At 35.8% G+C, this 14,724-nt stretch overlaps 1 long non-coding RNA gene across 1 annotated transcript in view; it reads right to left on the bottom strand.

The window, feature by feature from the left end:
• Positions 1–4,530: 4,530 nt before the first annotated feature.
• LOC123535327 (uncharacterized) overlaps positions 4,531–14,724 on the bottom strand; it is a 50,619-nt gene continuing 40,425 nt past the window's right edge. The window contains exons 7-8 of the long non-coding RNA XR_008366567.1: positions 7,802–7,913; positions 4,531–5,209 (exon numbers count right to left, since the gene is read on the bottom strand). This is a non-coding gene — a long non-coding RNA (uncharacterized LOC123535327). The remainder of the gene's footprint in view (positions 5,210–7,801; positions 7,914–14,724) is intronic.

Genomic DNA, 14,724 nt, shown 5'->3' with positions numbered 1-14,724 from the left:
CCCTTAGATGTGACCTTGACCTTGAGCCGACATGGCTGACTCATAAGTTCTGCACATTGCCTTGATGAGGTGATCGTTTGACCCAAGCTTGATGAAAATCCTTCAAGGGGTTTAGGAGATATAGAGCGGACACAAAATGGAAGGTTCAAACCTTTGACCCCAAGTTGTGACCTTGACCTTGACCTTGAGCCCGCATGACTGACTCCTGGGTTCTGCACATCATCTTGATGAGGTGATCATTTGACCCAAGTTTTATAAAATTCCTTCAAGGGGTTTAAGAGATATAGAGCGGACACAAAATGGAAGGCTCAAACATTTGACCTTGAGTTGTCACCTTGACCTTGAGCCGGCATGGCTGACTCATGGGTTCTGCACATCGTCTTGATGAGGTGATCATTTGACCCAAGTTTCATTAAAATCCTTCAAGGGGTTTAGGAGATATGGACCGGACACGATTTTGTTACGGACGGAAAGACAGAAGGACAGACGGACGGAAGGACGGACGCAGACCATTCCTATAATCCCTCCGCTACGGCGGGGGATTAATAAATTGCTCTATAATTTGTCAAAAACCGCATCTAAAAATAACTAGAATGTGTCTGTAGGACACAGGGTGTGCCTCCCCACTGGTACATTTGTCACAAATAAGGGGCAATAATTCAAATGTTTGCAGTCTTAATGGGGTAAAGCCTCAACAAACATTTTATGCAAAGGATTCATTACTTTTGAGCTATGAGCATCACAAACAAAAAATCCACTATTTTGGCTATTTCAAGGGCCATAACTCTGTAATAAGAGCTAAGATTCTCAAGAAGAATGCCAAGTGTGCAAGGTCACAACACGATAAAGACTCCAGCAAGGTTTCCTGAATTTACATCCAATACTTTTTGAGCTAGGCACATAATTAGGTGAAAAAGTGCATTTTTTTTACTATTTTAGGGGCCATAACTATAAAAAAGGGGGTGGAGCCAGTCAAAAAATTAGAGGTGTGGAAGTTTATATCATGATAAAGACTTATGCAAGTTTTCAACCATTTATATTAAATAATTTTTGAGCTAGGAGTGTCACAAGGTGAAAATGTACATTTTTGACTATTTCAGGGGCCATAACTCTAAAAATAGGGGGTGGACCCAAATAAAAAATAGGAGGTGCTCAAGTTCATATCATGATTAAGACTCATGCAAGGTTTCATGAATCTATATCAAATACTTTTTGAGCTAGGCATGTCACAAGGTGAAAATGTGCATTTTTGACTATTTCAGGGGCCATAACTCTGAAAATAGGGGGTGGAGCCAGATGGAATATAAGAAGTGCGCAAGTTCATATCATGATTAAGACTCATGCAAGGTTTCATGAATCTATATCAAATACTTTTTGAGCTAGGCGTGTCACAGGGTAAAAATGTGCATTTTTGACTATTTCAGGGGCCATAACTCTGAAAATAGGGGCGGACCCAAATGAAAAATAGAAGGTGCACAAGTTCATATCATGATTAAGACTCATGCAAGGTTTCATCAATTTATATCAAATACTTTTCGAGCTAGGCGCGTCACGAACTTCAGACAGACGGACGGACGGATGGACAAACGGACGGACGCAGGGATGCACAGACAAGACCAAATCTATATGCCCCCACCACTCATGGGGGGGCACAATAAGCGGTTACGGAACTACATACGGAGTCACATTACATATTGAACGCCCCTCATAGACTGTATAAGTATGTGCTGATGCCTTCTTGGTTGACCGCCTGATAGTTGCATGTGGTCTTTCTAACAAGTATAAAATTCTGTAGGTAACAGTGAAGAAATATGAAAAAGAGGTAATGTTCCTGAGATTACAGTACACTACTCATAAAACCTTTAGCTTGCTGGTGACGTCTTTGCCTTTGCAACCAGTGCAGACCAAGATCAGCTTGCACATCCGTGCAGTCTGATTATGGTCTGCACTGTTCGCTATTCAGTCAGTATATATTCAGTGAACACCCCTTTGGATAATAAATGGTACTGCCCAAACTGAACAACCAGTCCATTGTAGAAATTAAGCAGGGTGAAGGTTAATGAAGGCACCTAGATGTATGATCCTGCTTGGAAAGACTGGAATGCAGTATGTCAAAATAACACATAAAACATAGCAGGAAACCCAAGGAAGAACCACTAATTGAGACATTAACATTCAATGTACCAGCGCCATTATCACCTATCCAACCAACACCCTCCTCTAGCACGGACACTATATGCCAGGACGAGTATGGAATGTTTAGTCATGAGAATGAACAATTTGTATAAGGTCAGAGACCACCAATTCAAAAAAGTACAGGGAACTTACTGGGAATGAGGTAAGTGTATACCTGGGAATAAGGTAACGTCTGTGCGTTCTGACTGGTCAGTCATGTAAACAAACCCAGGAAGTGATTATTTTTTTCAAAATTGATATTTTTTCACTGCATTTACAGTATTTTATTATACATTTTGACAAAATTTGCTACATTTTATGTGTATTGAAAAAAAGTTTTATCAAACGAATTTCTCCCGCCATGTCAATGATGTAAACAGGGGGTCATCTCATTCATGCGAAAATTACTTAAATAAAGTATCACTATTCATATGTTTTTCGTCCGATAATGGTAGAACTAAGACAGATCTTGAAAAACTTGTAATTAGATATACATGTTTCGATGTATGGAAGGCCGTACACGCCATAATGTTACAATGTAAGTCTATGGGAAAACAATTGGTGGTCTCTAACCTATAGTAGAGCTAAAACATGATTTTCGTCAGAAGCCACCACAGGTAATGTAAATGGCCACAAATCTGTTGTAAACGATGTAGAAAGACGTTTTCGTGCAAAAATAAGCGTGAAATTTGATTTTTGTTAAATTTTGGCCTCCTTTTTTAACAGGTGTGCCCATTTTTATCTGAGCTTTTGGGCCAAAAAGGATCATTTTTATCTATGTAACGTTAGAGAATGATCAAAATTATTAGACCTTATTTCTATTTTTTACGGAATGAATCGTATTTCAGCTTCCAAGTCAAATCAAATGCAGGTAACTGAAATTTTCACGAAAAATTGCAATCTGACGACGACAGGGACTGAGTCTGGGCATATAAATCGACAGGGGGTGACCTCAGTAAACTGTCCATATCTTTCTGAAAACTGAACATTTCTTGATGAAACTTTGTAAGACATTTGGTATTGGATCATGTATCACAATATCACTGTAAAATTGAAAAATGTGATACGAAACATTCATCTATAGGTCAGAGACCACCAATTCAAAAAAGTACAGGGAACTTACTGGGAATGAGGTAAGTGTATACCTGGGAATAAGGTAACGTCTGTGCGTTCTGATTGGTCAGTCATGTAAACAAACCCAGGAAGTGATTATTTTTTCAAAATTGATATTTTTTCACTGCATTTTCAGTATTTTATTATACATTTTGACAAAATTTGCTACATTTTATGTGTATTGAAAAAAAGTTTTATCAAACGAATTTCTCCCGCCATGTCAATGATGTAAACAGGGTGTCATCTCATTCAATTACTTGAATAAAGTATCACTATTCATATGTTTTTCGTCTGATATTTTGGTAGAACTAAGACAGTGCTTGAAAAACTTGTAATTAGATATACATGTTTCGATGTATGGAAGGCCATACACGCCATAATGTTACAATGTAAGTCTATGGGAAAACAATTGGTGGTCTCTAACCATAAACAGAGTATATGGAATCACAGGTCACAGAAAGTACTAGATCATGGTCAAAGCTCTGATGAGGCCCCTGTTGTCAGCAGGGTTCTGCAAGGATCGGTCCTAGGTCCCTTATTATTCCCGACCTTTATCACTTCAAAATCATCAAACTGGAAAATGTTAAAAATTTGCACAATTATGCTTAGCACTGATCACTCCAGGAGATTTGATGGAAATCCACCAAATATTTTAAGTGGCCAAAACATAGCAACAATCAAGGACCATGACCCTGCTGAAAATCATCAAACCGGAAAATGCCAAAATTGGCCGTGATGCTTGGCACTGATCACTATTATGAGATTTTATGGAAATCCACCCAATAATTTAAGTGGCCAAAATATAGCATTAATCAAGGACCATAACCATGCTGAAAATCATCGAACTGGAAAATGCAAACAATATGCACAACTAAGCTTGGTAATGATCACTCCTGGGAAGTTTGGTGTAAATCCTCCACTGGTATTGAAGTTACATAGACAAACTTTGTGACAGACAGCACCAAGTCAATATTTCTCCCCTACTACATATGGGAGATATAATTATGTAAAAATGCACAACAGATTTGTTCTGTAGGTGGAGCACATTGTACAGTATGAATGCCAGCATACGTGTGTATGTGACTCCAGGGAAATTGTTGACTTCCAAAAGAGAGATTATTTGCATTGGTCTTTTGTGGGAAATGTATGCAACTACTAACCACTCCAAAATGATCAAACAGTTCAGGTCTAGTTTGTTTCTTTAGATAATTGTTTCAACCAAATAATATAAATACATTGGAAAAATCAGTTACACTTTATTATTTGACATTTAACAATCAAAAGATGTATCATCCCAATTTTACTGTACCTACTGTCACTTTTAAATATGATTTTAATATCTAATCAATAATTACATGGTCACATCTAAGTTTTATTTGAGTATAACTGTCTTTCTTTCACTGTCATCTGAACTTTGTCACATTCAGTGAGTTTTCACAACCACCTTTGAACATTAGGTAAATGTTATTTAACTGAAATCTAATGTCTATCTTTCACTGCCACATTTGAATGATTTTGGCATTTATGTCACACACAGTGAGTGGCATGTTAATCTCAGCATTCTTTCCAATGTTAAGCAAATCCAAGCCTTCAGTATCACATAGTAAAGATAGAGTTTATTATGCTTACTGACAGGTTACTTTCTGTCATCTGTCTGAATTTTCCAGTGCCCTGTGGATAGAAAAGCAACACTTTGGGGTCAGTGTTACTGCATGGAAGACTCAGTAGCAATGTTCTGGGCCAGTATTATTGTGTGGAAGAAACAGTAGCAATGCTCTGGGTTAGTGTTATTACATGGAAGATTTGCCTGATGGTAGTCTCAGCTCTTTAAATTCCAGCCAGATAATGTAAACAGTTTCCATCTGTGAAGTGTGTCCTGCTACCTAGTTGACCTTCAATGACTCCCTGTGAAGCAGACCAACTGAAATAATGCAACAATATTACTCAGTAAGAGAAACAACAGCTAATACAGCAGACAAAGGTGGGTGCTCTACACTTAGCTAAACAGTGAAATAAGACATGTAAGGACACTACAGCTATCACTTGAGAAAGCAATACCCCCAAAATACTTGTTTACCCTAAGAAACAACATTTCAAGTGTACTGTATATTTTCGCTTATAAGACATTTCAAGTGTAAAGTTTTTTATACTGACAAGAAGGATTCAAACTGGAGCTATCACTAAAGGAGTTTTAAACACTCAGATGCAGCTACAGATACAGAGAAAGTAGAATCATGACCTTTGACCTTCAAATAAGACCTTGACCTAGGACTTAGTAACCTGAATTGTGCACTTTGCGTGCCATCTGGTTGATAATGATAATTAATGCTACTAGTGGTTAGAAAATAATGACTGGACACAACTTTATGCCATTTGATCAGAGTTCTGTGACCCTGATCTTGAAACTAGTGACCTGGCTTGTGTGCACTGCAAGATATCTTGATGTACGTAACTGGTGCTAATTTTATGAAAATCTTCTGAACAGTTTAGAAGATATGGAGCAGACATAAAGTTAAGCTACAGTGGAGGGAGGGGATATGTGGGGTGGGTTGCTATGATTGGATTCTAAAATAGTTTCAAGACCTAAAGGTATAAAAAAGAAAATTATTTGCTTCTGTGTGAGTTGAGGGTTGTTTTCAGTATTATTTCAGTTATGTAACAGTGTGCAGTTTCCCTAACAATTGTTCCTGGTTTTTGTATTAGTACAAACCTGATATCTGATAGTAACTGCTAACTTCCCCACATGAACCAGAGGTGGAGGACAAATAATTTCAGACACCTTTATTTAACTGTCATGGAGAACATGTGCCTTGCCTCAGGATCAAACTCGTGACTCGACCAAGATTGCTGGAGGAACAGACAGAGATGGAGTGTGTGTGTTTGGGTTTAACGTCTTTTTCAACAATTTTTCAGTCATATAAATGATGGTGTCTTCTTGTAGCAGTGAGCACAATGCCCAATTTTAAAGTGCTGCCTCAATGGAATATCACGCCACAGTCATGTGGCATGTCACTTTATACTAACACCAGACTGACCAGTCCCAGCACTATCCTCTTAATGCAGAGCACCAAGTGGGGAAGCTACTAGTACTAATTTTTATGGAGGTGGTCGATGTATACACAGGATTTCTATACATACCCTTTAGCTTCATAGCAGAGAATAACAAAACATATTTAAGATAGACAAAAAAACAGAAGCTTCCAAACTAACTTGCTAAAATAGTCCAAGTATAAAACAGCAAATAATTTCATCAAAATTACGTAAGGTATCACTGACTGGGGGCGCGAGAGGTGTTGCACATTTCATTACCTCTCATGAACAGACTCAATCAAACCGAGTCTGCTATTATTATTCTTGGTTGCATTCTTTGCTTCCAAAGGATCTTTTTACAGATTTTATTTGCAATATGTATTTAGAAGTGACCATTTGGGCATACATACTTTTAAAACTTGCCTGTCGGGTTCAGATTAATATCTATCAAACGCAAATTTAAATTTAGAAATTATATCGAAGTCTAGGAATGGGACGATTACTTGGTTAATCAGATCCGATTCGATTACTAGGTGAAACCGGTTTCTATTTTGCAAAACCCCTAATCGCTCTCAGACAATAAACATCACGAATCATACTTTATCATTTATACATATCTTTGACCAGCACATAGACCCGCAGTATATTTTCGCTAAATCACATGAACTTGAACATAATCAGTAGTCTTGGATTTGCTTGTCGTGATATATCCAAAATAAAATACACCAAAATATGACATCAATATTAATAGGGAATAATAAAATAATTTCATAAAAGATAATAAAACACAACTTTCTCACAGGGATCTAACTCTATGAAAAGTGTCCTTTTTCTTTCTTAAATAAATCTCTCACAGACTATAACAAAAATGAAAAAAATTTTGATTTCGTGTTTAACTTAAAGAGACAATATTGCCAGACAAAATTGCAGTTCTTCGTGTTAAAAGCCAAATATTGATTGTTTTCTACCTTTAATACAAAACATTGAGTGGAAATTTACAGTTACATGCAGAAACAGGTAAAATACATGTTTGAATCAAAGAAGAATAGACATTTCTTCCAGAGCTCTCAACCTTCAATTAAAATCAGTAAATTAAATAAAAATGTCCTGATTGGCTGATTATTAAGTGTCTTTAATGATTAAATTAAACTGATGCTCACAACAGTGTAGTGGAAACACAGTGGATATTTGGATAGAAATTTTCTCGCCTATACCATATCAAAAGTCTAGCACAGAGGCAATCCAAAGCACAATACAACAATGAATCTGCTGCATTGAAAATATGAAACACAAGATTACAAGTTTATTCGTTTCCATATACCCAATTTAGCTTGCTGCCTGTGCTTTTTTGCCAAGAGCAATTTCTTACTTGTCCATATAACAGTTATACAATAAATACACAATGGTGAAAGCCATCTGTTTGTAAGTTGGACAACTGATTTAGCCAACCATATATATATAAGTTCTGTAACACAATACTCACTTAATTAGAGGTACATTGTATACATCTGCTTAATCGATTCACAGAAGATGTCCTCAGCACAAGGCCAGGTGCTTTCATGCTTACAGCCATTGGAATACAACCATTCTCATGCCTGAAATTATTAATAAAAAGAAAAGGAAAAGCTGCCAAAAGAATGAAAGAAACATGGCCAAAATTCAATATTTTAATCTCTATTAAATCTCACTGATATCAAGTGATCAAGAGATACTGTCAATTTTTACAGTACTGGAAAATATCCTGCAGATACTGGTAGGAACTGGTTATTTAATAATGTTACAAAACTTTAAATAACTTTTATTGCAGGATACTGGCTTACTTGAAAGAAAATTCTTTAAGTTATTGTACAGATGCTATCAACTGTCACAATATAGACTAATTTACTGGACATTGGTCCATACTAGCTAATGTTTGAATTTGACCTGGGTGTCTTTATAAAATATTATGATAACAAAACTGTACACTTAGTCGGAACTTTTAATGAATAAGTAAAATGAAATTAACTATCTTTATAATAATGCAAGTGCATGTGAACTTGTTCTTTATGAGCAGCTACACCAAGGCCTTACCATATCTAGTTTTATCACATATTTAATCTAAAATACTACTAGAATTATTACATTTCTTAAATCAGATTGAATAAAAAAAAATTGAAAGAAAAAATGTTAACATTATAGGGTAAAAATTAAGTGGGCTTACAAAACATTGCCTATTCTGGTGATGAAAATATATTTTGGAAAGTTCTTGAAAAAAAGAGAAATCCTGCCCAGTGTACAATGCAAACAAGTTAAACAGATATAAACAAATTTTAGGCAGGTAAAGATCTAGTATAGACAAATCTTGAAAATCCTTGATTCCACCTCTCTCAACATAGGAACAACAGTTGTCTAGCAAACCACCGGCCTAGAAATGCAGACCTGTCACTCCTCCACGACCCCATTTTGCGGATATATTGTCACCGGAATCCTTCAATGGTACCGATAGCTGTCTTGATTGGCAGTCAAAAGGATCTGAGAATTTATCATAGACAGACCTTGAAATATGGATAAAAAAGAAAGCTGAAATGGAAATTGAAAAAAACGCCTGATGATTCCCTATTTCCGTCTCTCTAAACACTGGAGAAACCTCCATCTAAACACTGCTGGCCCAGAATTGTAGATAAGCTTCTCCAACACGACTCCCATCTTGTGGATATATAGTCACCAGGATCCTAAATGGTACGATAGCTGTGTGGATCAACAGTAAAGGGATCTGTCAGGCCCAATGACATCGGTGAGTAAAAAAAAAAAGAGAAAAAAAACTTGGCCACAGCCAGAAAACAGAGCCAATGAAAACCTATCATATTAGTTTACTTTATTTACCTAAGTGCTAAATCTCAAAGACTATAAAAATAATTTAATGCAGCAGAAATCATAATATTTGAAAGACATGTGAAAAATCTCCAAGATGTAGCTAACTCATGGCTATCTTAAATCTATTGGCACCATATAGCTATCATTTCAGCTTCCTCTACCTTTTAACCTGAACAAGACTGCAAAAATGACTAATTTGGAATTTAGAGTTTAGAAAATACCAAAAATTAAGTTTCATCAGATACAAAATTGACCTTTACCACTTTGCTAATATTTCAAAAAATTATCATTTGAAAAATGAACTGTAAACTTGATACTGGCCACAATCATGTAATTCATTTCAAAACTATTCTATATCTCAATATCATTAACTTACTTAGTAATAAAACTGACTTAAATTCAACCAGGCTGAACTTATTTGAGTAAAAAGCGTTCACTTCATTACAGAAAAATTTTTGTCTACTGTACAACCATTCTATACTATATTAAGTATCAGGTTTTTGCCACTGGTTTACTTGAATAATACTTTAAGTTAATCCTACTTGACCTTTGAGTGTCATTCCATTGAAGAAAAAAAAATTGCAAACTTACTCAAGTTTTGCGCATGTTCCACTGTAACCAGAAATTTCTCTATAAGAAATTAAATCCACTTAAAAATACCTTGCCAAGATACAAAAATTAAATCAACTTTAGCCTTGCCACATTTTTTTACAAACTAAATACACTCAAAGTTCTTGCCACTTTACAAAACAACAATCATTAATGTACCATGCCACTGTCTTTAACAAAATAACCTAACCCTGCCACTGCTTTACAAAATAACCTAACCCTGCCACTTTTACAAAATCAACAGTTTTACAGTCTGCTTATTGTGTCCCAAAATAAAAGTTACTTAAATCATTTTTAATTCAATATTCACTCGCACAATTTTACAAAATTATTCATTCGTGTTTACAATATAATTCATTTCATTCTTTCACTGCATTAATTATATATATCCAAGATAATTCATTAACAGTCACTCATTCAGTGCATAAAAATATTACAACAATATCCTAGTAACTATTTTCATTTAACATTCACTTCATACACAGTTGAGCAATTATAATGATATGGTACTCTAGTGTCATCAGACTGCCAAGTTTGACAGTGGCTTTGAAAAAGTACAGTCCACAGTCCAGTTCAGAAGAGGACTTCCTCACAGAAGTATCTCCTCAGCAGTCAGAATGATTAGCAACTCAATCATACAGCTCAAACACACATAAAAAATAAAAATGTCTGTAAGAAGACCACAACCAAACATATTTTGTACTTAACCTTGAACTCTAAAAAATATCTTCGTTACTGCTCAAGTATGAAGACTGGGTCTTTGAAACAGAAACCTGGAAACTTAGCCAAAAAGAGGGGGAAAAAACCTGGGAACAGAGTGTCTGGAGGCATGATCCCTTTGAAGAATTTTGAACTGAACAAAAGCTTATTTAATAAATGCATTCTACTGTAATTTGAAGTTTTTATGCAATACACATTGTGAAAATGATTTTAATTAGGTTTGGCATTTAGGCATCAGGTTGCTGGACTACCTTGTCCTACAGAAACACCTCAATCTTTTCTGTTACAATAAAATCATCACTTGGCAAGACTATTTTTCCAAAAACACTTACTACTAAATTAAGTTATTATGCCAATCACTATACAGAACTATATGTACTAAACACTGAATTGCTAATGAAACTGCTTCTACTTTATTTTTGTGCTTGTCCAGCTAGACAGTAATTCAGTGTATTGACTAACTGACTCTTAATCAAAAGAAAAATTTACTTTGTTAAGTAAGATGTAATTGTTTGAATTTCTATTCACCCTTCAAGCTTATAGAAAACCAAAAATAAACTCCTTGCTAATTGACCTTTGATACACATGAAGTGTTCATCAAATTGGAAGTTTTTTTACATTGTAGTTGAGCAAAACATTTTTCTCCCATCTACCAGTGTTTATCTATCCTTATGGCAACAGTAATGGAAAGCTGGCTTGGTGGAATTCCTCTTCAATAGCTGTATGAGACAGACAGCTTGCTGGAATCCTTCCCAAATAGCTGTATGGGACAGATAGCTTGCTGGAATCCTTCCCAAATAGCTGTACGGGCCAGATTGTTTGCTGGAATCCTTCCCACAGCTGTATGGGACAAGCGGCTTGGTGGAATTCCTCCTTCTGAAGCTGTTTGACAGCTAACTTGGAAAAAAATATAGGACATTATGTGGTTTGGTGCAATTCCACCCCAATAGCTTGTAGGGACAGCTGGCTTGGTAGAATTCCTCCCCAACAGGTGGCTGGGGACAGCTGGCTTGGCAGAATTCCTTCCCAACAGCTGCTTGGAACAACTGGCTTTGAGAACTCCTTCCCAATAGCTGGTTGGGACAACTGGCTTGGTAGAATTCCTTCCCAATAGCTGGTTGGGGCTGTGGTTTGGTGGAGTTTCTACCCAATAGCTGCATGTGTTAGAGAGAGTAGGACAGCTAGCTTGGTAGAATTCATCCTTTTCAAGCTGTTTTGGCAGCTTTTTTTGGATAAAAGTATAGGAAATCATAGGACCATATAGGACAGGTGTATGGAAGTTTGCTGGCTTGTTGAATATCCTCCTCGGCAGCTGAGAGAGAGCTGGGTTGGTGGAATTCAACATGGCAGCACTTTTGGCACAGCTATCTGGTTTGAGTTTCCAGTCTTAGAAGAATGGGGCAGCTATTCCTGGGAGAAGTATGGGACAGCTAGCTTGGTTGTATATCCACCCTGGCAGCAGAACAGGACAGTTGCCTTTGGGCAAATAGCCCTAAGGATAGAAAAAGCAAGTAAGTAAGAAAAGAGGCTTTGACATTCATTCTGAAAACAGACTGAATTCCATTCCTTGTTCTTTCAACAATTTAAATCAATGAGTCAGTAAGTATTACCTTATTCAAAACAGAATGTTCAGATTTCCTTGATAGTATAATTCTTTTAACAAAATATAATTATACAATGTCATGTACTTTAATAATCATATATAAAAAGTTTAAACTCTGAAACTGCTGACCTTTTAATATTTTCAAAAAAATATATCAGAAGTAAATCTAACCAGCAACCCAATGCCTTAGATCTATCTGTACAATTAAATACTGTTGTAGAACTCTGTGGACAGTAGCAGTTTAAAGGTTATGCTCCTTTTATTAATTTTTCTTGTAAGAACAAGTCTCCGATCTTTTAACTAAATGTATAGGTAAAGCCATTTGCATATGGGTATAATTTTCAGAATAAAACACTGTGCTCTTTATCTTGCAATACAGATATTTATATTATACAGCTTCAGAAAGAAGTGAGTGGCTGATGATCTTCCTACATTCTACCATATCATCCCTATCACTGAAATTTAGTTAAAAAATATATGATGGTTGCCAAAACTTGCCATTAAAATGTAGCGATATGGCAGTTTTCATACAAAACCAGTAGCCAGAATTGAATCTTTGCCTTATTCTACCATATCCCTAACAGCTACTAAGAAATTATCAAATATGCAAATAGATTAGTTTGAATTTTAACCAGTAGCCATTTTTTCTTTGGCTTTTATCACCAGTACCACAGTCCTAGCAATGAAATTTAGTGTTCTCCATGAAATTCTGTGATGTATAGTTATCTTGTTTTTGAACAAATTTTGGATGAATTCCATTGCTATAAATACTGCTAATCAAAACTATAGACTTACAGTAACCTAACTTTTGAATTATTGCTTAATATACTTTCAAAGGCATTGTTTAATTCCAAAAAAAACACACTATGATCAGTGTGCTATGACTTAAAGGAATGTTCAGGCAGAACACTGAAATCAAATACAAATAAAAAAATTTTAGCAAAAAAAAATGTCCTACAAACGCAAAAAAAAAAAAAATCACCATGACCAGCAACCCTCCAATTTTGATTTGTGGATTTTCACTAAACCAAGTAATAGCCTGGCTACAACTGATGCATATATTTTATGATATGGTAGTACCTATTACCTTGATATTTTGAGGGCTGACTTAAACACTATCATACAGTACTCTTTCACACAAACAGTGGCAGAAAAACACCTTATTCTACCTTATCATCCCTATCCACTGAAATATAGTCCAAAAATACAACCCTTAAGATGCAGTGATATGGTAGTTTCTAGAAACCTGTAGCCAGTATGTCTTTGCCTTATCCTACCATATCCCTAACAAATTATTTCTAAATGAAGTAAGATATAGCTTTTTAATCTTAACTATAGGTCTCGGCTTGATTTTGCTTAAACCGGCCTAGCTATCTATATGAGTTGACAATGTAAATGACAAGGTAGTATCTTAAACTGTATTCAATTTTGGGGCATAAAGCATATTGGCAGACATCTTTCCTAAACCACTACTATAATTATTGCATTAAACATAGAACAGAATCAATGTCTGCACTCCATAAACACTATATGCTTTATGCAAGCTTATCTGACAAAATGTTTTGCTTTTAGCAATTGTGGAGATATGATATAACAACTATAGTCAACACTGTTACAATGACTTACACAAGTGACCTTCCCTAACTCAGTGGCTGGTACCTCTTTTCTAACAGTGGCTGACACTTTAAAAATGTGACTTTACTTGCTTATTACAGTGGCTAAAAATTTATTTTTCTTTAAATGTGGTTAATGATGAACTAATGTACTATTATTGTATAATAACCTTTAGTTTTCAACACACTCGGTGATTTTTTCCATGAAAAAATTGTATGTTTTGAAATAGCATCAATATATCAGCATGAAACTCAACCTACATCAACCTACATTATACTATAATGGCTGTTCAGCAGCCAAACTTCTCTGTAATAACAATTAAGTTAATACTTCTAAAATGTAGCCAGTACCTACTGACAAGTTTGTAACAATAAAGGGTAACCATTATTTCTATAACTTAACTGGTAATATTCCTACATCTCTGTCCTAATTAGTATCTCTGCCTTAACCAGTCATAAAGAAACATCTAACAATAAAGCATAGCATGTACCTCTGCCTTAACCATTCATGAATTATAAAATGAATTTCGAGCTCGTCAGCACCTTTGTTCTGTAAGTGTGACCTTGACCTTAGAACTAGGGACCTTGTTCTTGTACATGACACTCTGTCTCAAAATGGTGAACACTCATGCCAAGTTACATCAAAATCCCACCATGCATGAAGATGAAATGTTCTGGACAAATTTCAATTTGACCTTTGACCTCCAACTGTGACCTTGACCTTTGAGATAGGAACATGGAGTTTGTGCATGACACTCCTTCTCATTGAGGTAAACATTCATGCCAAATATAAACATGATTGGTCCATGCATGTCAAAGTTACGGTTTGGACAAAATCAGATGGACACACAACAGCACGCACACCAACCTGCCAAAAGTGACAACTATATCAAGCTCACCGCAATCTGGCTCAACAAAAATCCCTAAAAATAATTAATCACCATGAAAAACTGAGCCATCAATTCTGACCAAAATTAGATGAAAAAGCTGAACTTTTCTATTTTGGGC

This window comes from Mercenaria mercenaria, chromosome 12 (genome assembly GCF_021730395.1).
Source record: "Mercenaria mercenaria strain notata chromosome 12, MADL_Memer_1, whole genome shotgun sequence".
Classification (NCBI taxonomy): Eukaryota; Metazoa; Mollusca; class Bivalvia; order Venerida; family Veneridae; genus Mercenaria; species Mercenaria mercenaria.
This window is presented reverse-complemented; position numbering and strand designations above follow the sequence as displayed.